This window comes from Phyllobates terribilis, unplaced genomic scaffold, assembly GCF_046119375.1.
Source record: "Phyllobates terribilis strain yellow unplaced genomic scaffold, ASM4611937v1 Scaffold_169__1_contigs__length_4117513, whole genome shotgun sequence".
Classification (NCBI taxonomy): domain Eukaryota; kingdom Metazoa; phylum Chordata; class Amphibia; order Anura; family Dendrobatidae; genus Phyllobates; species Phyllobates terribilis.
The window spans coordinates 576857-601904 of NW_027362929.1; the positions used below are offsets into that span (position 1 = coordinate 576857).

The 25048-nt window shown below is 47.5% G+C and overlaps 15 non-coding genes and 1 pseudogene across 15 annotated transcripts; all 16 read right to left on the bottom strand.

Annotated features, from left to right (window-relative positions):
• Positions 1-673: 673 nt before the first annotated feature.
• Positions 674-864, bottom strand: LOC141209336 (U2 spliceosomal RNA). The gene has a single exon (XR_012279533.1). It is a non-coding gene; the product is annotated as a U2 spliceosomal RNA (small nuclear RNA).
• Positions 865-1984: 1120 nt separating this feature from the next.
• LOC141210932 (U2 spliceosomal RNA) lies at positions 1985-2175 on the bottom strand. The gene has a single exon (XR_012280923.1). It is a non-coding gene; the product is annotated as a U2 spliceosomal RNA (small nuclear RNA).
• Positions 2176-3295: 1120 nt separating this feature from the next.
• Positions 3296-3489, bottom strand: LOC141210557 (U2 spliceosomal RNA). The gene has a single exon (XR_012280715.1). It is a non-coding gene; the product is annotated as a U2 spliceosomal RNA (small nuclear RNA).
• Positions 3490-9053: 5564 nt separating this feature from the next.
• LOC141210736 (U2 spliceosomal RNA) lies at positions 9054-9131 on the bottom strand (annotated as a pseudogene).
• Positions 9132-10253: 1122 nt separating this feature from the next.
• On the bottom strand, positions 10254-10444 carry LOC141210933 (U2 spliceosomal RNA). Its single transcript, XR_012280924.1, has one exon. It is a non-coding gene; the product is annotated as a U2 spliceosomal RNA (small nuclear RNA).
• Positions 10445-11569: 1125 nt separating this feature from the next.
• LOC141210934 (U2 spliceosomal RNA) lies at positions 11570-11760 on the bottom strand. The gene has a single exon (XR_012280925.1). It is a non-coding gene; the product is annotated as a U2 spliceosomal RNA (small nuclear RNA).
• A 1120-nt stretch (positions 11761-12880) lies between these two features.
• LOC141210346 (U2 spliceosomal RNA) lies at positions 12881-13071 on the bottom strand. Its single transcript, XR_012280518.1, has one exon. It is a non-coding gene; the product is annotated as a U2 spliceosomal RNA (small nuclear RNA).
• A 1125-nt stretch (positions 13072-14196) lies between these two features.
• On the bottom strand, positions 14197-14387 carry LOC141210935 (U2 spliceosomal RNA). The gene has a single exon (XR_012280926.1). It is a non-coding gene; the product is annotated as a U2 spliceosomal RNA (small nuclear RNA).
• Positions 14388-15507: 1120 nt separating this feature from the next.
• Positions 15508-15698, bottom strand: LOC141210347 (U2 spliceosomal RNA). The gene has a single exon (XR_012280519.1). It is a non-coding gene; the product is annotated as a U2 spliceosomal RNA (small nuclear RNA).
• Positions 15699-16818: 1120 nt separating this feature from the next.
• On the bottom strand, positions 16819-17009 carry LOC141210348 (U2 spliceosomal RNA). Its single transcript, XR_012280520.1, has one exon. It is a non-coding gene; the product is annotated as a U2 spliceosomal RNA (small nuclear RNA).
• A 1120-nt stretch (positions 17010-18129) lies between these two features.
• LOC141210087 (U2 spliceosomal RNA) lies at positions 18130-18320 on the bottom strand. Its single transcript, XR_012280266.1, has one exon. It is a non-coding gene; the product is annotated as a U2 spliceosomal RNA (small nuclear RNA).
• Positions 18321-19440: 1120 nt separating this feature from the next.
• Positions 19441-19631, bottom strand: LOC141210937 (U2 spliceosomal RNA). Its single transcript, XR_012280928.1, has one exon. It is a non-coding gene; the product is annotated as a U2 spliceosomal RNA (small nuclear RNA).
• Positions 19632-20752: 1121 nt separating this feature from the next.
• On the bottom strand, positions 20753-20943 carry LOC141210501 (U2 spliceosomal RNA). The gene has a single exon (XR_012280668.1). It is a non-coding gene; the product is annotated as a U2 spliceosomal RNA (small nuclear RNA).
• A 1120-nt stretch (positions 20944-22063) lies between these two features.
• LOC141210938 (U2 spliceosomal RNA) lies at positions 22064-22254 on the bottom strand. Its single transcript, XR_012280929.1, has one exon. It is a non-coding gene; the product is annotated as a U2 spliceosomal RNA (small nuclear RNA).
• A 1120-nt stretch (positions 22255-23374) lies between these two features.
• Positions 23375-23565, bottom strand: LOC141209905 (U2 spliceosomal RNA). The gene has a single exon (XR_012280092.1). It is a non-coding gene; the product is annotated as a U2 spliceosomal RNA (small nuclear RNA).
• Positions 23566-24686: 1121 nt separating this feature from the next.
• LOC141210466 (U2 spliceosomal RNA) lies at positions 24687-24877 on the bottom strand. Its single transcript, XR_012280634.1, has one exon. It is a non-coding gene; the product is annotated as a U2 spliceosomal RNA (small nuclear RNA).
• Positions 24878-25048: the final 171 nt, after the last annotated feature.

The following is a 25048-nucleotide window of genomic DNA, read 5'->3' on the forward strand; positions in this document are numbered from 1 at the left end:
TACTGCAGGCGGGATACCTGGATGGCTGAATGTCACTGAGAAGCTCACAGAGACCGCCATAAGCAACAGTTTAAAAGAATGCCACAGACTAATCAACCAAACTTTTTGGGTTGGTTTCTCTTTTATAGTCTGCAGGCATTAAATGAAAGAAGTCAGTGTTCCAGCAGAGGGAGACAACGTTTCAGAAAAGGCATTGTAGCAAACCAAAAAAGAAATTTTAAGCGCTGCAGAGTAACCAGCTCACATACCTGTTAGCTCAGGTGAGTTTAAAAGGCTGCTGTTGATAACAAGGGCATTTGCTAAATAGATGGTGTGTGTGCAACAATATACTGAAAGGTCAATTATATTGTGCAGCTTATCTCACCACCTGTAGTTATTTAGGTGAAAGCTCCAAAATGCTTGCCTAATATGTCTGTTTATCCAAAAGGAAGTATAGAGGGAGAGCTAGATAGATAGCATTGCATTACATTACATTACATGGCAATGCAATGCACAGTTGCTGAAGTTGAACCAAAATAAGCTTGTCATCTGGCTTCTGCAACTTTTAACATGAAAAATCCAATGAGGAGAAGAAAAGCAAAGCCAAAGAGTCCATCCCAAAATCCGACAAAAAAGCAAAATGAACAAAAAGCATTGAATTCAATTCTTTCTGATTTTAGAAACTGCATTAAAGAAGGGGTGCACCGGTCCTGGAGATACTGCAATACCAGGTCAATGCGTGGAGTGGACAGAGCAAGCTCTTTTTCCATCTCCCTGTTCTAAAAATCAATTTAATATATGGTCCCCAGATAGGGGACGTATCAGATATTAAACTGATAAGAACAGATACTACACTTGATCTTAGCCAAAAGGCCGAGAAGCGATAACCAGAATTGGTTTCCGACTACGGTGCCACCCAAGGATTCTGAAAAGTCCATTTGTGGAGATGGCCACAGGACTCCCGTTAAGAAGACATGCTGTCAACCTCTAGATCCCTCACATGCCTGCACTTTTCGGCTTGCTGCTGCTGCAATCCACGCGTTTTAGATCTGCATAACTCCACCTCTTTTAGCACAGTACCCTCAACCCCCGGCTGTTCCCACCCGCCTCAACACCGTTGGAAGGGAGGAGAACCAATTAAGGCGGGGGGGGGGGTGGAACGAGCAGCTGTCTACCCTTAGCAGGAGGGTTGCTGATTAATTACCTCTCCTGCTGCTGCTGCTGCTGGCTGTCCAGCAGCAGACTGAAGGTGGCTGCTGCTGTGCGCAGGTATATAAAGGCTCAGAGCCTATTATGACACGCGCAGTCAGCGTTCCATTGCCACATTCCGTCTACTGCAGGCGGGATACCTGGATGGCTGAATGTCACTGAGAAGCTCACAGAGACCGCCATAAGCAACAGTTTAAAAGAATGCCACAGACTAATCAACCAAACTTTTTGGGTTGGTTTCTCTTTTATAGTCTGCAGGCATTAAATGAAAGAAGTCAGTGTTCCAGCAGAGGGAGACAACGTTTCAGAAAAGGCATTGTAGCAAACCAAAAAAGAAATTTTAAGCGCAGCAGAGTAACCAGCTCACATATCTGTTAGCTCAGGTGAGTTTAAAAGGCTGCTGTTGATAACAAGGGCATTTGCTAAATAGATGGTGTGTGTGCAACAATATACTGAAAGGTCAATTATATTGTGCAGCTTATCTCACCACCTGTAGTTATTTAGGTGAAAGCTCCAAAATGCTTGCCTAATATGTCTGTTTATCCAAAAGGAAGTATAGAGGGAGAGCTGGATAGATAGCATTGCATTACATTACATTACATGGCAATGCAATGCACAGTTGCTGAAGTTGAACCAAAATGAGCTTGTCATCTGGCTTCTGCAACTTTTAACATGAAAAATCCAATGAGGAGAAGAAAAGCAAAGCCAAAGAGTCCATCCCAAAGTCCGACAAACAAGCAAAATGAACAAAAAGCATTGAATTCAATTCTTTCTGATTTTAGAAACTGCATTAAAGAAGGGGTGCACCGGTCCTGGAGATACTGCAATACCAGGTCAATGCGTGGAGTGGACAGAGCAAGCTCTTTTTCCATCTCCCTGTTCTAAAAATCCATTTAATATATGGTCCCCAGATAGGGGACGTATCAGATATTAAACTGATAAGAACAGATACTACACTTGATCTTAGCCAAAAGGCCGAGAAGCGATAACCAGAATTGGTTTCCGACTACGGTGCCACCCAAGGATTCTGAAAAGTCCATTTGTGGAGATGGCCACCTGGACTCCCGTTAAGAAGACATGCTGTCAACCTCTAGATCCCTCACATGCCTGCACTTTTCGGCTTGCTGCTGCTGCAATCCACGCGTTTTAGATCTGCATAACTCCACCTCTTTTAGCACAGTACCCTCAACCCCCGGCTGTTCCCACCCGCCTCAACACCGTTGGAAGGGAGGAGAACCAATTAAGGCGGGGGGGGGGTGGAACGAGCAGCTGTCTACCCTTAGCAGGAGGGTTGCTGATTAATTACCTCTCCTGCTGCTGCTGCTGCTGGCTGTCCAGCAGCAGACTGAAGGTGGCTGCTGCTGTGCGCAGGTATATAAAGGCTCAGAGCCTATTATGACACGCGCAGCCAGCGTTCCATTGCCACATTCCGTCTACTGCAGGCGGGATACCTGGATGGCTGAATGTCACTGAGAAGCTCACAGAGACCGCCATAAGCACCAGTTTAAAAGAATGCCACAGACTAATCAACCAAACTTTTTGGGTTGGTTTCTCTTTTATAGTCTGCAGGCATTAAATGAAAGAAGTCAGTGTTCCAGCAGAGGGAGACAACGTTTCAGAAAAGGCATTGTAGCAAACCAAAAAAGAAATTTTAAGCGCAGCAGAGTAACCAGCTCACATACCTGTTAGCTCAGGTGAGTTTAAAAGGCTGCTGTTGATAACAAGGGCATTTGGTAAATAGATGGTGTGTGTGCAACAATATACTGAAAGGTCAATTATATTGTGCAGCTTATCTCACCACCTGTAGTTATTTAGGTGAAAGCTCCAAAATGCTTGCCTAATATGTCTGTTTATCCAAAAGGAAGTATAGAGGGAGAGCTAGATAGATAGCATTGCATTACATTACATTACATGGCAATGCAATGCACAGTTGCTGAAGTTGAACCAAAATGAGCTTGTCATCTGGCTTCTGCAACTTTTAACATGAAAAGTCCAATGAGGAGAAGAAAAGCAAAGCCAAAGAGTCCATCCCAAAATCCGACAAACAAGCAAAATGAACAAAAAGCATTGAATTCAATTCTTTCTGATTTTAGAAACTGCATTAAAGAAGGGGTGCACCGGTCCTGGAGATACTGCAATACCAGGTCAATGCGTGGAGTGGACAGAGCAAGCTCTTTTTCCATCTCCCTGTTCTAAAAATCCATTTAATATATGGTCCCCAGATAGGGGACGTATCAGATATTAAACTGATAAGAACAGATTTTTTTGATTGAATATATCTTTTATTAGCACAAAAAATAAGTTAACAGACAGTGTACAGTGCCGCAGCCCAGTACACACAGAATTCTACATCATATTTACATAGCATGAGGATACGACGCACTAACTAGACACATCACACCCCTATGCTACACAAAACACTCAATCTGAAAGAAAAAGCATGTCAATCAATACAGTACGACGAACCGTGATAAGGGATGGGGATTGGAAAAAAGGGGATGGGGAGGGGAAAATCACAGGCCCGAAGCTTTATTGAAAGACAAGACACATAAGGGGAGAGGGGGAGGAGGGGTTTAGTCCTCATCCTCGTCCTCCGGACCGTCCACGATGGAATAGTCTCTGAGCAGGCTGTGGATCAGCCTGCGGCAGTCCTGGATGGACATCCTCTCCCTCCTCAAGATGAGCCGGTTCCTGGCAACCCAAACGGCATCCTTGAAGCAGTTCATAAGGCGCCAAGCCTCCTGGATGGCTCCGACGGAATGAACCCCAGGGAAGAGTCCGTAAAGCACAGAATGGTGTGATAGGCTCGCCCTGGGGACAGAGTTCCTCAGGTCGTCCTCAAGGGCAGTCAACAGGCGCTGTGCAAATCCGCAGTCCCAAAAAGTGTGCAAAGATGTTTCCTCCACGAAGGGGCACCTTGGGCAGTACCGGGTCTTGCACAGGTTCCGGGCATGCATGAATGACCGGACGGGCAGTCCGCCCTGAATCGCCATCCACGACAAGTCCTTGTGCCCGTTGGTCAGCCTGTCAGACGACACATTTGTCCACACAGTCTCCAGCGTGTCCTGGTGAAGTCCTGTGATGTTCTCCATGTCATCCTTGGCTCTGATGAGCTTGTGGATAGTTTTGGGCTTCCACAAGTCGGGCTTGAGTCCCTCCAGTTGATGTTCCCCCACAAATCGAACGACGTCTCCGTAGAACCATGGCGTCGTCCAGTTGTAGGGGAAGGAGCTGTCCCACTTGTCCCAGCCGAGTCGCCTCCAAAGAGGAAGCAGGAAGAAGCGAGACATGGACCTGCCCGCGGAGCCATTCTTGACTTGCAAAGTCCGGCGGACACAATCACACACAAAAGAGGATCGCAGGAGGGTGGGGATATCTGGAACGCCCTTCCCACCCTTGCGAGGCTCCTTGTACATGACGGCCCGCCTGACTCTGTCCATCTTGGATCCCCAGACAAAGTGAAACACTGTCCTGGTAATGGCCCTGCACACAGTGACGTGTGGGGGCCAGGCCTGCGCCGTGTACTGCAAGACGGGCAGGACCTCATTACGCAGGACGAGTGCCTTACCCTCACAAGTGAGGTGTCTGAGGCTCCAGAGTCCGATCCGTTGCTTCACCTTGGCCAAGCGTTCTTGCCAGGACTTGAGGGCCGCTCCTTCCTTCCCGAACCAGACTCCCAGCACCTTGAGGAAATCCGGTTGAATGTTGAAGGGGAAGGGGGCGGAGGAGGCCGGCTGCCAATCCCCGAAGAGCATGGATTCCGACTTCCTGCAGTTGACTTTGGCCCCTGAAGCCCCGCCGAACCTCTCACACGTCTGGACGAGGGCGTCGACTGAACCACGATCAGCGCAGAAGACGGTGACGTCGTCCATGTAGAGCGAGCACTTGACCTCGTGTCGTCCCGGACCCGGTGCGGTGATCCCTCTGATCTCTCCATTCTGCCGGATAGCCTCTGCGAAGAGTTCTATAACACAAACAAAAAGAAGAGGTGATAGAGGGCAGCCTTGTCTGACCCCAGAGAGGACAGGGAAGGGGTCAGTCTTCCAGCCGTTCACCAACACCGAGCTGTGGATATCAAAATACATCAGACGGACATACGAACAAAACATGTTACCCAAACCTAACCGGTGCAGAGCTCGGCCCATGAACTCGTGGGAAACCCGGTCGAAGGCCTTCTCCTGATCCAAGGAGACCAGGGCCGCGTGTGCGCGGCGGACCTTGATGTACTCGACCGTGTCCCGCACGAGAGCGAGGCTGTCTGCGATGCGACGTCCAGGGATGCCGCAGGTCTGGTCCGGGTGGATGATCCGTCCGATGACCGTCTTAAGTCGTGTCGCCATCGTCTTGGCCAGGATCTTGTAGTCCACGTTGAGCAGAGTGATGGGACGCCAATTCCTCAGGTCGCACCTCTCTCCCTTCCGCTTGTACAGGATCGTGACCATTCCTTCCCTCAAAGATGGAGGCATTCTACCCTCCACCACCATCTCCTCGTACAGGTCCAACAGGTCCGGACAGATGAGGTCTCCCAGCGCTACATAGAGCTCCGCTGGAAGACCATCACTGCCCGGCGTCCTGCCGGTCCTAAAGGATTTAGCGGCAGAGAGCAATTCGCCCACCATCAGAGGTTTGTCCAAGGCTGCCGTGCCTGCAGGATCAAGATGGTTAGTGATACCTGACAGGAACTTATCAGCAGCGTCGGGGTCGGTAGTCTTGTGGGAGTAGAGTTCGCTGTAGAAGTCGCTGACGACCCTCATCACGTCCTCCTTCCCACGTCGCATATTTCCGCTCTCGTCTCGCAGCTCGTTCACGGGCGTGTGACCGGCATGAAGTTTCCTGAAAAAGAATGAGTTACATTTCTCACCCTTCTCCAGATTCTCCACTTTGGAACGGAAGACGATTCGCTTGGACTCCTCCTCAAAGTGCCTTTTCAGGCTCTTCTTGGTCTCCTCCAGCTCCTCCCTCACGTCCCAGCCGCAGTGAAGAAGGTCCTGCAGCGACCGCAGCTCGCGCTGCAGCCCTCTGAAGTCCCTCCTCTTCTCACACGCCTGTTGTCGACCCTTGGCCTGAAAGAAACAGCGAAACTCAAGTTTAACATATTCCCACCAATCAGAGACTGCTTGGAAGCTACCCTTGTAGGACTGCCACATTGTGTAGGCTGCTCTCAGCTCCTCCACGACTTCATCCTGAGCCAGCAGAGCACAATTCAGCTTCCAGGAGCCGGGGCCGGACGGAAAACCGTCGCCGAGGACACCTTGTAAGTGAATGGCTCTGTGGTCGGAGAAGAAGCAGGGGACCATCGAGTGCCTACTCTGCCTGACTGCCCGAGAGGTGAACACAAAGTCAATCCTGGAGCGGAGTGAGCCATCGGGTCGGCTCCACGAATAGTTTGTGGAGCCTCTCCCCATGGAGCCCACCACGTCCTGAAGAGAGGCCTCGGTTACCATCTCGATGAGCAGCTTGGACGTGATGTCCAACTTGGCAGATGTGCCAGAACTACGACCATCCTCCTCGATGGGACAGTTGAAATCCCCGGCCATCACTAAGGTCCTGGTGGTGGCAAGCTGAAGCCGCAGGGTCTGGAAAAGCTCCAAATGCTCATTCTTCAGTGGGGACGCATACACGTTGATGAACCTGACAGGTTCTCCCGCCCAGTTGCCATCTACAACAAGAGCCCTGCCGCAGATGAGCTCCTGGACGGACTCAAGCGTGAATGCGCCCCCCCTGATCAGAATTGCGACCCCCGCAGACTTGCAGTCACCCCCACCGGACCAGTAGGATGGACCGTGGGACCACTCCCTGGCCAGATGTTTGAAGGACCTAGAGGAGGGAAGGGAACATTCCTGCAACATATAAACATCACACAACTGGGAAGTAAGGAAGGCATAAATAGTCTGACGTCTGAACTTGTCCTTGATGCTCCTGACATTAATGGAAAATAAGTTAATATTAGCCATCATGTAGGGAAAAAAGAAAAAGTTAGCGCAGGCAATACACCTTAGTTACCACTCCGGTCGGGTGGTCCCTCGTCGGTGTTGACTGCTGGTGATGGGATCACCAGCAGACCCTCTTCCTCCATCTGGTCAAGCAGCGCGGCCTCGATCTCGGCGACCACCAGTTCCTCCTCTTCTGGCTCGGCCACCAGGGTCTCAACCATGTGCTCCATCTCTTCTGGCTCAGGGAGGGTATCCTCCTTTTCGCCTACGAAATCCAGAATCTTCTTTTTGGAGGATTCAGTAGCAGGGCTGTCCTCCACCTTCCTCTTTCCCTGGGTTGGAACTGGGGAGACAAGACGGGGAAAATCCTCCTCGGAATAGATAGCGGCGGGTGGAGGAAAGGTTAATTCCACCGCTACCATGGTCTGGGGAGGGAGAGTGGCTGCCGGGGCAGGGGAAAGGACACCTGCTGAGGAGTAGGGGAAGGAGGAAGAGGAAGTGGAATCCTCAGCAGGGGTGGCCGGGGTGGGGGGGGATTGGACGGGGGTGGCAGGGGGAGGGATCGAGAGAGGGGTGACAGAACTCTTACCCTCCTTTGACTTTTTCTTCTGCTTCGGAGCTGCTGGGACCGTCGCTGGGGCTTTGGCCACCGACTCCTTGACCGCTTTGGCCTTGGTCGTCTCGGCCTTGGCTGCTGGGGCCTTGGTCGTCGCGTCCTTGACCTTCACAGGCCTGGTCGTCGGGGCCTTGTCCTCCGGAGCTGGGGTCGTCGCAACCACCGATGCCCAGGATCTCTCACGCTTGGGGCAATCCTTGTACAGATGAGCCGCCAGCCCACACAGGTTGCAGGACGTCTTCTTCGGGCAGTCCTTCGAGCTGTGTCCCGTCACTCGACAAATCCTGCAGGCATCCTCCTTGCAGTCCTTCATCTCGTGGCCGTTCTTGCCGCATCTCCTGCAGTTCCGCGGCATGTCCGGGTAATAGATGAGGCCGTAGGAGTTGCCCAGGGAGAATGTCGGGGGCAGGTGCCGAAGTCCGTCTGAGTACGCCAGGTCCCTGTGAAGTCTAACGGTCACCGACCACTTACCTGTCCAGAAGCCGAGTCCATTCAGGATGTGAGAGGGTTCCTTCACAACCAAACAGAAGCGTCTCAGGAAGGTACAGATGTCTTGGCCTGGGGTGTGCGGGTTGCGCATGGAGACCGTGATCCTCCTTTCGCCCCTCTGGATAGGGCAGCTACCTGTAAAGGCAGAGAAAGAATTATCCGGTCCTTTTGCGCTTACCATTTCCCAGAACCTCCTGCAGGTGTTCACAGTGGCGAAGGTGACGAAGAAGATCCCCGTCAAGAAGGTCTGGATGCTGAGGGTGTCCGACCTGGAGAAGCCTCGATCCAGCAGCATCTTCTGGCAGAACACGTCCGAGGACATGTCCGGCACCCTCCCATCCACTTCCTTCAGCTTCAGGGCCACCGTCTGCCGCATCCATGACTCCAGGGCTGGAGCTTCATGGCGGGGCTTCTGGGGTCCCTTCTGCTGGCCAGTCGCGGAGGCAGAGTCCTTGGGGTCAGAATCGGCTCCTGGCTGGGCCCTCCTGGCTGTCCCCTGCTCCAGGCTCTTCTTTTCGGCCTTCCTCGCAGCGCTTGCCATGGCTTTCCTCCTGCAGTTACTTCTTGGAGCTGGATCTGGAACTCTTCCCGGAATGGGTGGAGCTATGCAGATTCTTCTCCCGTCGTGTTCTGGACAAATTCCCCGAGAGGTCTTTGTCTCGATGATTTTCTTCCTCGAAGATTCCACAGGACAGCCCGATTCTTCTCCGAGTCTTCGTCTTCTTCTGGATTCTTTAGAGCTTCTTCCTCCCACCGATATCCGCCTTCCTTCTCCGATGTCAGCTGGGCTCCGAAGCTCTTCTCCTTCCGAGTTCGATCGCTCTCGTCAAGTGTAGATCGTAGCTCTTGTGTTCTTAAAAGAACAGATACTACACTTGATCTTAGCCAAAAGGCCGAGAAGCGATAACCAGAATTGTTTTCCGACTACGGTGCCACCCAAGGATTCTGAAAAGTCCATTTGTGGAGATGACCACCTGGACTCCCGTTAAGAAGACATGCTGTCAACCTCTAGATCCCTCACATGCCTGCACTTTTCGGCTTGCTGCTGCTGCAATCCACGCGTTTTAGATCTGCATAACTCCACCTCTTTTAGCACAGTACCCTCAACCCCCGGCTGTTCCCACCCGCCTCAACACCGTTGGAAGGGAGGAGAACCAATTAAGGCGGGGGGGGGGGGTGGAACGAGCAGCTGTCTACCCTTAGCAGGAGGGTTGCTGATTAAATACCTCTCCTGCTGCTGCTGCTGCTGGCTGTCCAGCAGCAGACTGAAGGTGGCTGCTGCTGTGCGCAGGTATATAAAGGCTCAGAGCCTATTATGACACGCGCAGCCAGCGTTCCATTGCCACATTCCGTCTACTGCAGGCGGGATACCTGGATGGCTGAATGTCACTGAGAAGCTCACAGAGACCGCCATAAGCAACAGTTTAAAAGAATGCCACAGACTAATCAACCAAACTTTTTGGGTTGGTTTCTCTTTTATAGTCTGCAGGCATTAAATGAAAGAAGTCAGTGTTCCAGCAGAGGGAGACAACGTTTCAGAAAAGGCATTGTAGCAAACCAAAAAAGAAATTTTAAGCGCAGCAGAGTAACCAGCTCACATACCTGTTAGCTCAGGTGAGTTTAAAAGGCTGCTGTTGATAACAAGGGCATTTGCTAAATAGATGGTGTGTGTGCAACAATATACTGAAAGGTCAATTATATTGTGCAGCTTATCTCACCACCTGTAGTTATTTAGGTGAAAGCTCCAAAATGCTTGCCTAATATGTCTGTTTATCCAAAAGGAAGTATAGAGGGAGAGCTAGATAGATAGCATTGCATTACATTACATTACATGGCAATGCAATGCACAGTTGCTGAAGTTGAACCAAAATGAGCTTGTCATCTGGCTTCTGCAACTTTTAACATGAAAAATCCAATGAGGAGAAGAAAAGCAAAGCCAAAGAGTCCATCCCAAAATCCGACAAACAAGCAAAATGAACAAAAAGCATTGAATTCAATTCTTTCTGATTTTAGAAACTGCATTAAAGAAGGGGTGCACCGGTCCTGGAGATACTGCAATACCAGGTCAATGCGTGGAGTGGACAGAGCAAGCTCTTTTTCCATCTCCCTGTTCTAAAAATCCATTTAATATATGGTCCCCAGATAGGGGACGTATCAGATATTAAACTGATAAGAACAGATACTACACTTGATCTTAGCCAAAAGGCCGAGAAGCGATAACCAGAATTGGTTTCCGACTACGGTGCCACCCAAGGATTCTGAAAAGTCCATTTGTGGAGATGGCCACCTGGACTCCCGTTAAGAAGACATGCTGTCAACCTCTAGATCCCTCACATGCCTGCACTTTTCGGCTTGCTGCTGCTGCAATCCACGCGTTTTAGATCTGCATAACTCCACCTCTTTTAGCACAGTACCCTCAACCCCCGGCTGTTCCCACCCGCCTCAACACCGTTGGAAGGGAGGAGAACCAATTAAGGCGGGGGGGGGGGGGGGTGGAACGAGCAGCTGTCTACCCTTAGCAGGAGGGTTGCTGATTAATTACCTCTCCTGCTGCTGCTGCTGCTGGCTGTCCAGCAGCAGACTGAAGGTGGCTGCTGCTGTGCGCAGGTATATAAAGGCTCAGAGCCTATTATGACACGCGCAGCCAGCGTTCCATTGCCACATTCCGTCTACTGCAGGCGGGATACCTGGATGGCTGAATGTCACTGAGAAGCTCACAGAGACCGCCATAAGCAACAGTTTAAAAGAATGCCACAGACTAATCAACCAAACTTTTTGGGTTGGTTTCTCTTTTATAGTCTGCAGGCATTAAATGAAAGAAGTCAGTGTTCCAGCAGAGGGAGACAACGTTTCAGAAAAGGCATTGTAGCAAACCAAAAAAGAAATTTTAAGCGCAGCAGAGTAACCAGCTCACATACCTGTTAGCTCAGGTGAGTTTAAAAGGCTGCTGTTGATAACAAGGGCATTTGCTAAATAGATGGTGTGTGTGCAACAATATACTGAAAGGTCAATTATATTGTGCAGCTTATCTCACCACCTGTAGTTATTTAGGTGAAAGCTCCAAAATGCTTGCTTAATATGTCTGTTTATCCAAAAGGAAGTATAGAGGGAGAGCTAGATAGATAGCATTGCATTACATTACATTACATGGCAATGCAATGCACAGTTGCTGAAGTTGAACCAAAATGAGCTTGTCATCTGGCTTCTGCAACTTTTAACATGAAAAATCCAATGAGGAGAAGAAAAGCAAAGCCAAAGAGTCCATCCCAAAATCCGACAAACAAGCAAAATGAACAAAAAGCATTGAATTCAATTCTTTCTGATTTTAGAAACTGCATTAAAGAAGGGGTGCACCGGTCCTGGAGATACTGCAATACCAGGTCAATGCGTGGAGTGGACAGAGCAAGCTCTTTTTCCATCTCCCTGTTCTAAAAATCCATTTAATATATGGTCCCCAGATAGGGGACGTATCAGATATTAAACTGATAAGAACAGATACTACACTTGATCTTAGCCAAAAGGCCGAGAAGCGATAACCAGAATTGGTTTCCGACTACGGTGCCACCCAAGGATTCTGAAAAGTCCATTTGTGGAGATGGCCACCTGGACTCCCGTTAAGAAGACATGCTGTCAACCTCTAGATCCCTCACATGCCTGCACTTTTCGGCTTGCTGCTGCTGCAATCCACGCGTTTTAGATCTGCATAACTCCACCTCTTTTAGCACAGTACCCTCAACCCCCGGCTGTTCCCACCCGCCTCAACACCGTTGGAAGGGAGGAGAACCAATTAAGGCGGGGGGGGGGTGGAACGAGCAGCTGTCTACCCTTAGCAGGAGGGTTGCTGATTAATTACCTCTCCTGCTGCTGCTGCTGCTGGCTGTCCAGCAGCAGACTGAAGGTGGCTGCTGCTGTGCGCAGGTATATAAAGGCTCAGAGCCTATTATGACACGCGCAGCCAGCGTTCCATTGCCACATTCCGTCTACTGCAGGCGGGATACCTGGATGGCTGAATGTCACTGAGAAGCTCACAGAGACCGCCATAAGCAACAGTTTAAAAGAATGCCACAGACTAATCAACCAAACTTTTTGGGTTGGTTTCTCTTTTATAGTCTGCAGGCATTAAATGAAAGAAGTCAGTGTTCCAGCAGAGGGAGACAACGTTTCAGAAAAGGCATTGTAGCAAACCAAAAAAGAAATTTTAAGCGCAGCAGAGTAACCAGCTCACATACCTGTTAGCTCAGGTGAGTTTAAAAGGCTGCTGTTGATAACAAGGGCATTTGCTAAATAGATGGTGTGTGTGCAACAATATACTGAAAGGTCAATTATATTGTGCAGCTTATCTCACCACCTGTAGTTATTTAGGTGAAAGCTCCAAAATGCTTGCCTAATATGTCTGTTTATCCAAAAGGAAGTATAGAGGGAGAGCTAGATAGATAGCATTGCATTACATTACATTACATGGCAATGCAATGCACAGTTGCTGAAGTTGAACCAAAATGAGCTTGTCATCTGGCTTCTGCAACTTTTAACATGAAAAATCCAATGAGGAGAAGAAAAGCAAAGCCAAAGAGTCCATCCCAAAATCCGACAAACAAGCAAAATGAACAAAAAGCATTGAATTCAATTCTTTCTGATTTTAGAAACTGCATTAAAGAAGGGGTGCACCGGTCCTGGAGATACTGCAATAACAGGTCAATGCGTGGAGTGGACAGAGCAAGCTCTTTTTCCATCTCCCTGTTCTAAAAATCCATTTAATATATGGTCCCCAGATAGGGGACGTATCAGATATTAAACTGATAAGAACAGATACTACACTTGATCTTAGCCAAAAGGCCGAGAAGCGATAACCAGAATTGGTTTCCGACTACGGTGCCACCCAAGGATTCTGAAAAGTCCATTTGTGGAGATGGCCACCTGGACTCCCGTTAAGAAGACATGCTGTCAACCTCTAGATCCCTCACATGCCTGCACTTTTCGGCTTGCTGCTGCTGCAATCCACGCGTTTTAGATCTGCATAACTCCACCTCTTTTAGCACAGTACCCTCAACCCCCGGCTGTTCCCACCCGCCTCAACACCGTTGGAAGGGAGGAGAACCAATTAAGGCGGGGGGGGGGGGGGGTGGAACGAGCAGCTGTCTACCCTTAGCAGGAGGGTTGCTGATTAATTACCTCTCCTGCTGCTGCTGCTGCTGGCTGTCCAGCAGCAGACTGAAGGTGGCTGCTGCTGTGCGCAGGTATATAAAGGCTCAGAGCCTATTATGACACGCGCAGCCAGCGTTCCATTGCCACATTCCGTCTACTGCAGGCGGGATACCTGGATGGCTGAATGTCACTGAGAAGCTCACAGAGACCGCCATAAGCAACAGTTTAAAAGAATGCCACAGACTAATCAACCAAACTTTTTGGGTTGGTTTCTCTTTTATAGTCTGCAGGCATTAAATGAAAGAAGTCAGTGTTCCAGCAGAGGGAGACAACGTTTCAGAAAAGGCATTGTAGCAAACCAAAAAAGAAATTTTAAGCGCAGCAGAGTAACCAGCTCACATACCTGTTAGCTCAGGTGAGTTTAAAAGGCTGCTGTTGATAACAAGGGCATTTGCTAAATAGATGGTGTGTGTGCAACAATATACTGAAAGGTCAATTATATTGTGCAGCTTATCTCACCACCTGTAGTTATTTAGGTGAAAGCTCCAAAATGCTTGCCTAATATGTCTGTTTATCCAAAAGGAAGTATAGAGGGAGAGCTAGATAGATAGCATTGCATTACATTACATTACATGGCAATGCAATGCACAGTTGCTGAAGTTGAACCAAAATGAGCTTGTCATCTGGCTTCTGCAACTTTTAACATGAAAAATCCAATGAGGAGAAGAAAAGCAAAGCCAAAGAGTCCATCCCAAAATCCGACAAACAAGCAAAATGAACAAAAAGCATTGAATTCAATTCTTTCTGATTTTAGAAACTGCATTAAAGAAGGGGTGCACCGGTCCTGGAGATACTGCAATACCAGGTCAATGCGTGGAGTGGACAGAGCAAGCTCTTTTTCCATCTCCCTGTTCTAAAAATCCATTTAATATATGGTCCCCAGATAGGGGACGTATCAGATATTAAACTGATAAGAACAGATACTACACTTGATCTTAGCCAAAAGGCCGAGAAGCGATAACCAGAATTGGTTTCCGACTACGGTGCCACCCAAGGATTCTGAAAAGTCCATTTGTGGAGATGGCCACCTGGACTCCCGTTAAGAAGACATGCTGTCAACCTCTAGATCCCTCACATGCCTGCACTTTTCGGCTTGCTGCTGCTGCAATCCACGCGTTTTAGATCTGCATAACTCCACCTCTTTTAGCACAGTACCCTCAACCCCCGGCTGTTCCCACCCGCCTCAACACCGTTGGAAGGGAGGAGAACCAATTAAGGCGGGGGGGGGGTGGAACGAGCAGCTGTCTACCCTTAGCAGGAGGGTTGCTGATTAATTACCTCTCCTGCTGCTGCTGCTGCTGGCTGTCCAGCAGCAGACTGAAGGTGGCTGCTGCTGTGCGCAGGTATATAAAGGCTCAGAGCCTATTATGACACGCGCAGCCAGCGTTCCATTGCCACATTCCGTCTACTGCAGGCGGGATACCTGGATGGCTGAATGTCACTGAGAAGCTCACAGAGACCGCCATAAGCAACAGTTTAAAAGAATGCCACAGACTAATCAACCAAACTTTTTGGGTTGGTTTCTCTTTTATAGTCTGCAGGCATTAAATGAAAGAAGTCAGTGTTCCAGCAGAGGGAGACAACGTTTCAGAAAAGGCATTGTAGCAAACCAAAAAAGAAATTTTAAGCGCAGCAGAGTAACCAGCTCACATACCTGTTAGCTCAGGTGAGTTTAAAAGGCTGCTGTTGATAACAAGGGCATTTGCTAAATAGATGGTGTGTGTGCAACAATATACTGAAAGGTCAATTATATTGTGCAGCTTATCTCACCACCTGTAGTTATTTAGGTGAAAGCTCCAAAATGCTTGCCTAATATGTCTGTTTATCCAAAAGGAAGTATAGAGGGAGAGCTAGATAGATAGCATTGCATTACATTACATTACATGGCAATGCAATGCACAGTTGCTGAAGTTGAACCAAAATGAGCTTGTCATCTGGCTTCTGCAACTTTTAACATGAAAAATCCAATGAGGAGAAGAAAAGCAAAGCCAAAGAGTCCATCCCAAAATCCGACAAACAAGCAAAATGAACAAAAAGCATTGAATTCAATTCTTTCTGATTTTAGAAACTGCATTAAAGAAGGGGTGCACCGGTCCTGGAGATACTGCAATAACAGGTCAATGCGTGGAGTGGACAGAGCAAGCTCTTTTTCCATCTCCCTGTTCTAAAAATCCATTTAATATATGGTCCCCAGATAGGGGACGTATCAGATATTAAACTGATAAGAACAGATACTACACTTGATCTTAGCCAAAAGGCCGAGAAGCGATAACCAGAATTGGTTTCCGACTACGGTGCCACCCAAGGATTCTGAAAAGTCCATTTGTGGAGATGGCCACCTGGACTCCCGTTAAGAAGACATGCTGTCAACCTCTAGATCCCTCACATGCCTGCACTTTTCGGCTTGCTGCTGCTGCAATCCACGCGTTTTAGATCTGCATAACTCCACCTCTTTTAGCACAGTACCCTCAACCCCCGGCTGTTCCCACCCGCCTCAACACCGTTGGAAGGGAGGAGAACCAATTAAGGCGGGGGGGGGGTGGAACGAGCAGCTGTCTACCCTTAGCAGGAGGGTTGCTGATTAATTACCTCTCCTGCTGCTGCTGCTGCTGGCTGTCCAGCAGCAGACTGAAGGTGGCTGCTGCTGTGCGCAGGTATATAAAGGCTCAGAGCCTATTATGACACGCGCAGCCAGCGTTCCATTGCCACATTCCGTCTACTGCAGGCGGGATACCTGGATGGCTGAATGTCACTGAGAAGCTCACAGAGACCGCCATAAGCAACAGTTTAAAAGAATGCCACAGACTAATCAACCAAACTTTTTGGGTTGGTTTCTCTTTTATAGTCTGCAGGCATTAAATGAAAGAAGTCAGTGTTCCAGCAGAGGGAGACAACGTTTCAGAAAAGGCATTGTAGCAAACCAAAAAAGAAATTTTAAGCGCAGCAGAGTAACCAGCTCACATACCTGTTAGCTCAGGTGAGTTTAAAAGGCTGCTGTTGATAACAAGGGCATTTGCTAAATAGATGGTGTGTGTGCAACAATATACTGAAAGGTCAATTATATTGTGCAGCTTATCTCACCACCTGTAGTTATTTAGGTGAAAGCTCCAAAATGCTTGCCTAATATGTCTGTTTATCCAAAAGGAAGTATAGAGGGAGAGCTAGATAGATAGCATTGCATTACATTACATTACATGGCAATGCAATGCACAGTTGCTGAAGTTGAACCAAAATGAGCTTGTCATCTGGCTTCTGCAACTTTTAACATGAAAAATCCAATGAGGAGAAGAAAAGCAAAGCCAAAGAGTCCATCCCAAAATCCGACAAACAAGCAAAATGAACAAAAAGCATTGAATTCAATTCTTTCTGATTTTAGAAACTGCATTAAAGAAGGGGTGCACCGGTCCTGGAGATACTGCAATAACAGGTCAATGCGTGGAGTGGACAGAGCAAGCTCTTTTTCCATCTCCCTGTTCTAAAAATCCATTTAATATATGGTCCCCAGATAGGGGACGTATCAGATATTAAACTGATAAGAACAGATACTACACTTGATCTTAGCCAAAAGGCCGAGAAGCGATAACCAGAATTGGTTTCCGACTACGGTGCCACCCAAGGATTCTGAAAAGTCCATTTGTGGAGATGGCCACCTGGACTCCCGTTAAGAAGACATGCTGTCAACCTCTAGATCCCTCACATGCCTGCACTTTTCGGCTTGCTGCTGCTGCAATCCACGCGTTTTAGATCTGCATAACTCCACCTCTTTTAGCACAGTACCCTCAACCCCCGGCTGTTCCCACCCGCCTCAACACCGTTGGAAGGGAGGAGAACCAATTAAGGCGGGGGGGGGGTGGAACGAGCAGCTGTCTACCCTTAGCAGGAGGGTTGCTGATTAATTACCTCTCCTGCTGCTGCTGCTGCTGGCTGTCCAGCAGCAGACTGAAGGTGGCTGCTGCTGTGCGCAGGTATATAAAGGCTCAGAGCCTATTATGACACGCGCAGCCAGCGTTCCATTGCCACATTCCGTCTACTGCAGGCGGGATACCTGGATGGCTGAATGTCACTGAGAAGCTCACAGAGACCGCCATAAGCAACAGTTTAAAAGAATGCCACAGACTAATCAACCAAACTTTTTGGGTTGGTTTCTCTTTTATAGTCTGCAGGCATTAAATGAAAGAAGTCAGTGTTCCAGCAGAGGGAGACAACGTTTCAGAAAAGGCATTGTAGCAAACCAAAAAAGAAATTTTAAGCGCAGCAGAGTAACCAGCTCACATACCTGTTAGCTCAGGTGAGTTTAAAAGGCTGCTGTTGATAACAAGGGCATTTGCTAAATAGATGGTGTGTGTGCAACAATATACTGAAAGGTCAATTATATTGTGCAGCTTATCTCACCACCTGTAGTTATTTAGGTGAAAGCTCCAAAATGCTTGCCTAATATGTCTGTTTATCCAAAAGGAAGTATAGAGGGAGAGCTAGATAGATAGCATTGCATTACATTACATTACATGGCAATGCAATGCACAGTTGCTGAAGTTGAACCAAAATGAGCTTGTCATCTGGCTTCTGCAACTTTTAACATGAAAAATCCAATGAGGAGAAGAAAAGCAAAGCCAAAGAGTCCATCCCAAAATCCGACAAACAAGCAAAATGAACAAAAAGCATTGAATTCAATTCTTTCTGATTTTAGAAACTGCATTAAAGAAGGGGTGCACCGGTCCTGGAGATACTGCAATACCAGGTCAATGCGTGGAGTGGACAGAGCAAGCTCTTTTTCCATCTCCCTGTTCTAAAAATCCATTTAATATATGGTCCCCAGATAGGGGACGTATCAGATATTAAACTGATAAGAACAGATACTACACATGATCTTAGCCAAAAGGCCGAGAAGCGATAACCAGAATTGGTTTCCGACTACGGTGCCACCCAAGGATTCTGAAAAGTCCATTTGTGGAGATGGCCACCTGGACTCCCGTTAAGAAGACATGCTGTCAACCTCTAGATCCCTCACATGCCTGCACTTTTCGGCTTGCTGCTGCTGCAATCCACGCGTTTTAGATCTGCATAACTCCACCTCTTTTAGCACAGTACCCTCAACCCCCGGCTGTTCCCACCCGCCTCAACACCGTTGGAAGGGAGGAGAACCAATTAAGGTGGGGGGGGGGTGGAACGAGCAGCTGTCTACCCTTAGCAGGAGGGTTGCTGATTAATTACCTCTCCTGCTGCTGCTGCTGCTGGCTGTCCAGCAGCAGACTGAAGGTGGCTGCTGCTGTGCGCAGGTATATAAAGGCTCAGAGCCTATTATGACATGCGCAGCCAGCGTTCCATTGCCACATTCCGTCTACTGCAGGCGGGATACCTGGATGGCTGAATGTCACTGAGAAGCTCACAGAGACCGCCATAAGCAACAGTTTAAAAGAATGCCACAGACTAATCAACCAAACTTTTTGGGTTGGTTTCTTTTTTATAGTCTGCAGGCATTAAATGAAAGAAGTCAGTGTTCCAGCAGAGGGAGACAACGTTTCAGAAAAGGCATTGTAGCAAACCAAAAAAGAAATTTTAAGCGCAGCAGAGTAACCAGCTCACATACCTGTTAGCTCAGGTGAGTTTAAAAGGCTGCTGTTGATAACAAGGGCATTTGCTAAATAGATGGTGTGTGTGCAACAATATACTGAAAGGTCAATTATATTGTGCAGCTTATCTCATCACCTGTAGTTATTTAGGTGAAAGCTCCAAAATGCTTGCCTAATATGTCTGTTTATCCAAAAGGAAGTATAGAGGGAGAGCTAGATAGATAGCATTGCATTACATTACATTACATGGCAATGCAATGCACAGTTGCTGAAGTTGAACCAAAATGAGCTTGTCATCTGGCTTCTGCAACTTTTAACATGAAAAATCCAATGAGGAGAAGAAAAGCAAAGCCAAAGAGTCCATCCCAAAATCCGACAAACAAGCAAAATGAACAAAAAGCATTGAATTCAATTCTTTCTGATTTTAGAAACTGCATTAAAGAAGGGGTGCACCGGTCCTGGAGATACTGCAATACCAGGTCAATGCGTGGAGTGGACAGAGCAAGCTCTTTTTCCATCTCCCTGTTCTAAAAATCCATTTAATATATGGTCCCCAGATAGGGGACGTATCAGATATTAAACTGATAAGAACAGATACTACACTTGATCTTAGCCAAAAGGCCGAGAAGCGATAACCAGAATTGGTTTCCGACTACGGTGCCACCCAAGGATTCTGAAAAGTCCATTTGTGGAGATGGCCACCTGGACTCCCGTTAAGAAGACATGCTGTCAACCTCTAGATCCCTCACATGCCTGCACTTTTCGGCTTGCTGCTGCTGCAATCCACGCGTTTTAGATCTGCATAACTCCACCTCTTTTAGCACAGTACCCTCAACCCCCGGCTGTTCCCACCCGCCTCAACACCGTTGGAAGGGAGGAGAACCAATTAAGGCGGGGGGGGGGGTGGAACGAGCAGCTGTCTACCCTTAGCAGGAGGGTTGCTGATTAATTACCTCTCCTGCTGCTGCTGCTGCTGGCTGTCCAGCAGCAGACTGAAGGTGGCTGCTGCTGTGCGCAGGTATATAAAGGCTCAGAGCCTATTATGACACGCGCAGCCAGCGTTCCATTGCCACATTCCGTCTACTGCAGGCGGGATACCTGGATGGCTGAATGTCACTGAGAAGCTCACAGAGACCGCCATAAGCAACAGTTTAAAAGAATGCCACAGACTAATCAACCAAACTTTTTGGGTTGGTTTCTCTTTTATAGTCTGCAGGCATTAAATGAAAGAAGTCAGTGTTCCAGCAGAGGGAGACAACGTTTCAGAAAAGGCATTGTAGCAAACCAAAAAAGAAATTTTAAGCGCAGCAGAGTAACCAGCTCACATACCTGTTAGCTCAGGTGAGTTTAAAAGGCTGCTGTTGATAACAAGGGCATTTGCTAAATAGATGGTGTGTGTGCAACAATATACTGAAAGGTCAATTATATTGTGCAGCTTATCTCACCACCTGTAGTTATTTAGGTGAAAGCTCCAAAATGCTTGCCTAATATGTCTGTTTATCCAAAAGGAAGTATAGAGGGAGAGCTAGATAGATAGCATTGCATTACATTACATTACATGGCAATGCAATGCACAGTTGCTGAAGTTGAACCAAAATGAGCTTGTCATCTGGCTTCTGCAACTTTTAACATGAAAAATCCAATGAGGAGAAGAAAAGCAAAGCCAAAGAGTCCATCCCAAAATCCGACAAACAAGCAAAATGAACAAAAAGCATTGAATTCAATTCTTTCTGATTTTAGAAACTGCATTAAAGAAGGGGTGCACCGGTCCTGGAGATACTGCAATACCAGGTCAATGCGTGGAGTGGACAGAGCAAGCTCTTTTTCCATCTCCCTGTTCTAAAAATCCATTTAATATATGGTCCCCAGATAGGGGACGTATCAGATATTAAAGTGATAAGAACAGATACTACACATGATCTTAGCCAAAAGGCCGAAAAGCGATAACCAGAATTGGTTTCCGACTACGGTGCCACCCAAGGATTCTGAAAAGTCCATTTGTGGAGATGGCCACCTGGACTCCCGTTAAGAAGACTTGCTGTCAACCTCTAGATCCCTCACATGCCTGCACTTTTCGGCTTGCTGCTGCTGCAATCCACGCGTTTTAGATCTGCATAACTCCACCTCTTTTAGCACAGTACCCTCAACCCCCGGCTGTTCCCACCCGCCTCAACACCGTTGGAAGGGAGGAGAACCAATTAAGGCGGGGGGGGGGTGGAACGAGCAGCTGTCTACCCTTAGCAGGAGGGTTGCTGATTAATTACCTCTCCTGCTGCTGCTGCTGCTGGCTGTCCAGCAGCAGACTGAAGGTGGCTGCTGCTGTGCGCAGGTATATAAAGGCTCAGAGCCTATTATGACATGCGCAGCCAGCGTTCCATTGCCACATTCCGTCTACTGCAGGCGGGATACCTGGATGGCTGAATGTCACTGAGAAGCTCACAGAGACCGCCATAAGCAACAGTTTAAAAGAATGCCACAGACTAATCAACCAAACTTTTTGGGTTGGTTTCTCTTTTATAGTCTGCAGGCATTAAATGAAAGAAGTCAGTGTTCCAGCAGAGGGAGACAACGTTTCAGAAAAGGCATTGTAGCAAACCAAAAAAGAAATTTTAAGCGCAGCAGAGTAACCAGCTCACATACCTGTTAGCTCAGGTGAGTTTAAAAGGCTGCTGTTGATAACAAGGGCATTTGCTAAATAGATGGTGTGTGTGCAACAATATACTGAAAGGTCAATTATATTGTGCAGCTTATCTCACCACCTGTAGTTATTTAGGTGAAAGCTCCAAAATGCTTGCCTAATATGTCTGTTTATCCAAAAGGAAGTATAGAGGGAGAGCTAGATAGATAGCATTGCATTACATTACATTACATGGCAATGCAATGCACAGTTGCTGAAGTTGAACCAAAATGAGCTTGTCATCTGGCTTCTGCAACTTTTAACATGAAAAATCCAATGAGGAGAAGAAAAGCAAAGCCAAAGAGTCCATCCCAAAATCCGACAAACAAGCAAAATGAACAAAAAGCATTGAATTCAATTCTTTCTGATTTTAGAAACTGCATTAAAGAAGGGGTGCACCGGTCCTGGAGATACTGCAATACCAGGTCAATGCGTGGAGTGGACAGAGCAAGCTCTTTTTCCATCTCCCTGTTCTAAAAATCCATTTAATATATGGTCCCCAGATAGGGGACGTATCAGATATTAAACTGATAAGAACAGATACTACACTTGATCTTAGCCAAAAGGCCGAGAAGCGATAACCAGAATTGGTTTCCGACTACGGTGCCACCCAAGGATTCTGAAAAGTCCATTTGTGGAGATGGCCACCTGGACTCCCGTTAAGAAGACATGCTGTCAACCTCTAGATCCCTCACATGCCTGCACTTTTCGGCTTGCTGCTGCTGCAATCCACGCGTTTTAGATCTGCATAACTCCACCTCTTTTAGCACAGTACCCTCAACCCCCGGCTGTTCCCACCCGCCTCAACACCGTTGGAAGGGAGGAGAACCAATTAAGGCGGGGGGGGGGTGGAACGAGCAGCTGTCTACCCTTAGCAGGAGGGTTGCTGATTAATTACCTCTCCTGCTGCTGCTGCTGCTGGCTGTCCAGCAGCAGACTGAAGGTGGCTGCTGCTGTGCGCAGGTATTTAAAGGCTCAGAGCCTATTATGACACGCGCAGCCAGCGTTCCATTGCCACATTCCGTCTACTGCAGGCGGGATACCTGGATGGCTGAATGTCACTGAGAAGCTCACAGAGACCGCCATAAGCAACAGTGTAAAAGAATGCCACAGACTAATCAACCAAACTTTTTGGGTTGGTTTCTCTTTTATAGTCTGCAGGCATTAAATGAAAGAAGTCAGTGTTCCAGCAGAGGGAGACAACGTTTCAGAAAAGGCATTGTAGCAAACCAAAAAAGAAATTTTAAGCGCAGCAGAGTAACCAGCTCACATACCTGTTAGCTCAGGTGAGTTTAAAAGGATGCTGTTGATAACAAGGGCATTTGCTAAATAGATGGTGTGTGTGCAACAATATACTGAAAGGTCAATTATATTGTGCAGCTTATCTCACCACCTGTAGTTATTTAGGTGAAAGCTCCAAAATGCTTGCCTAATATGTCTGTTTATCCAAAAGGAAGTATAGAGGGAGAGCTAGATAGATAGCATTGCATTACATTACATTACATGGCAATGCAATGCACAGTTGCTGAAGTTGATCCAAAATGAGCTTGTCATCTGGCTTCTGCAACTTTTAACATGAAAAATCCAATGAGGAGAAGAAAAGCAAAGCCAAAGAGTCCATCCCAAAATCCGACAAACAAGCAAAATGTACAAAAAGCATTGAATTCAATTCTTTCTGATTTTAGAAACTGCATTAAAGAAGGGGTGCACCGGTCCTGGAGAAACTGCAATACCAGGTCAATGCGTGGAGTGGACAGAGCAAGCTCTTTTTCCATCTCCCTGTTCTAAAAATCCATTTAATATATGGTCCCCAGATAGGGGACGTATCAGATATTAAACTGATAAGAACAGATACTACACTTGATCTTAGCCAAAAGGCCGAGAAGCGATAACCAGAATTGGTTTCCGACTACGGTGCCACCCAAGGATTCTGAAAAGTCCATTTGTGGAGATGGCCACCTGGACTCCCGTTAAGAAGACATGCTGTCAACCTCTAGATCCCTCACATGCCTGCACTTTTCGGCTTGCTGCTGCTGCAATCCACGCGTTTTAGATCTGCATAACTCCACCTCTTTTAGCACAGTACCCTCAACCCCCGGCTGTTCCCACCCGCCTCAACACCGTTGGAAGGGAGGAGAACCAATTAAGGCGGGGGGGGGGGTGGAACGAGCAGCTGTCTACCCTTAGCAGGAGGGTTGCTGATTAATTACCTCTCCTGCTGCTGCTGCTGCTGGCTGTCCAGCAGCAGACTGAAGGTGGCTGCTGCTGTGCGCAGGTATATAAAGGCTCAGAGCCTATTATGACACGCACAGCCAGCGTTCCATTGCCACATTCCGTCTACTGCAGGCGGGATACCTGGATGGCTGAATGTCACTGAGAAGCTCACAGAGACCGCCATAAGCAACAGTTTAAAAGAATGCCACAGACTAATCAACCAAACTTTTTGGGTTGGTTTCTCTTTTATAGTCTGCAGGCATTAAATGAAAGAAGTCAGTGTTCCAGCAGAGGGAGACAACGTTTCAGAAAAGGCATTGTAGCAAACCAAAAAAGAAATTTTAAGCGCAGCAGAGTAACCAGCTCACATACCTGTTAGCTCAGGTGAGTTTAAAAGGCTGCTGTTGATAACAAGGGCATTTGCTAAATAGATGGTGTGTGTGCAACAATATACTGAAAGGTCAATTATATTGTGCAGCTTATCTCACCACCTGTAGTTATTTAGGTGAAAGCTCCAAAATGCTTGCCTAATATGTCTGTTTATCCAAAAGGAAGTATAGAGGGAGAGCTAGATAGATAGCATTGCATTACATTACATTACATGGCAATGCAATGCACAGTTGCTGAAGTTGAACCAAAATGAGCTTGTCATCTGGCTTCTGCAACTTTTAACATGAAAAATCCAATGAGGAGAAGAAAAGCAAAGCCAAAGAGTCCATCCCAAAATCCGACAAACAAGCAAAATGAACAAAAAGCATTGAATTCAATTCTTTCTGATTTTAGAAACTGCATTAAAGAAGGGGTGCAGCGGTCCTGGAGATACTGCAATACCAGGTCAATGCGTGGAGTGGACAGAGCAAGCTCTTTTTCCATCTCCCTGTTCTAAAAATCCATTTAATATATGGTCCCTAGATAGGGGACGTATCAGATATTAAACTGATAAGAACAGATACTACACTTGATCTTAGCCAAAAGGCCGAGAAGCGATAACCAGAATTGGTTTCCGACTACGGTGCCACCCAAGGATTCTGAAAAGTCCATTTGTGGAGATGGCCACCTGGACTCCCGTTAAGAAGACATGCTGTCAACCTCTAGATCCCTCACATGCCTGCACTTTTCGGCTTGCTGCTGCTGCAATCCACGCGTTTTAGATCTGCAT